This window comes from Dendroctonus ponderosae, unplaced genomic scaffold (genome assembly GCF_020466585.1).
Source record: "Dendroctonus ponderosae isolate FM_Combo_2020 unplaced genomic scaffold, Dpon_F_20191213v2 Dpon_F_20191213_12, whole genome shotgun sequence".
NCBI classification, from domain to species: domain Eukaryota; kingdom Metazoa; phylum Arthropoda; class Insecta; order Coleoptera; family Curculionidae; genus Dendroctonus; species Dendroctonus ponderosae.
In genome coordinates, this window is record NW_026017316.1 from 869,446 (window position 1) to 870,567 (window position 1,122).

The window sequence follows — 1,122 nt, forward strand, 5'->3', positions numbered from 1 at the left end:
TCATGAGGCGTTAAATTATCCCTATTGGCTAAACAAAAATAAAAAAGGGTAAAATTTTTAGTTTAGAGTCTTCAGTCTTGACAGATCTCAATTTTTGGCGAAAAAACTTGCAATTTTTTTCAGGGCTTCGCCCCTCGAGAAGCTCACGTTGCTTTAAAAACGTAATTTTTCCTTAACGAAAACTAGCTAAAATCTCCAATTTCGGTTGCCAGTCTACAAGTGATGGAGATTCGCGGTTAAGTTTAAAAATTTTCGAAATTAGGTTAGGGCTTCGCCCCATAACAGGCTTAAATCAGTTCAAGTCAGGCATTTACGTAAACTTAGACGTGCAAAAATGCATCAAATTTATGCTGAGTGCATTGACTGTAAGGAGATCAACAGTTTCGTTCAGAAAATGTACAACATGCGTTAGGGCTTCGCCCCCTAATAGAACCAAACGGAAATGGAATAAGTCATATTTACCAGAATGGAAGGGAAAAAATTATGAAATTTAAGTTTAGAGTGTTGGGGGTGACATAATCTATATTTAAATTTAAATAATCCATATTTTCATAGGGCTTTGCCCCCCTTCGAGGGTGACGACACTTTACAGACGCCATGGGGCCTATTTGAAAGCGTCAAAAAACACAAATTTTTAGTTGAGAGTATTCAGATTGTAAAAGGCAACTTTTCTGAAGTCAAATTTTAAAAATTGTTTTAGGGCTTTGCCCCCTTAGAGGTTCACGATACTTTACAGATGCCATAGGGCCTATTTGAAAGCGTCAAAAAATAGAAATTTTTAGTTGAGAGTAATCAGGTTGTAAAGAGCAATTTTTCTGAAGACAACTTTAAAAAATTATTTTAGGGCTTTGCCCCCTTTGAGGGTCACGACACTTTAAAGATCGCCTATGGCCTATTAGAAATCGTCATAAATCACAAATTTTAGTTGAGAGTATCCAGGATAAAAAGAACAATATTTCTGAGGTTAAACTCTGAAAATTGCTCTAGGGTCTTGCCCCTAGGGGGGCCCACAACACTCTAAATTGGCAATTTTTTCGGGACCAAAACTGCGAGAACCGTCGATTTTTTGCTTAGCGTATGGGGCAAACCAAGATCTAAAATTTAGTTTGAGAAGGTCAAGGA

The 1,122-nt window shown here is 37.2% G+C and overlaps 2 protein-coding genes across 2 annotated transcripts in view; both read left to right on the top strand.

Annotated features, from left to right (window-relative positions):
* The window catches only part of LOC109543066 (trypsin-2), a 71,999-nt gene that overhangs the window by 69,406 nt on the left and 1,471 nt on the right, over window positions 1-1,122 (top strand). The window lies entirely within an intron of this gene.
* Window positions 1-1,122, top strand: part of LOC109543068 (cytochrome P450 306a1) — a gene marked incomplete in the record, with an annotated part of 72,528 nt that overhangs the window by 10,720 nt on the left and 60,686 nt on the right.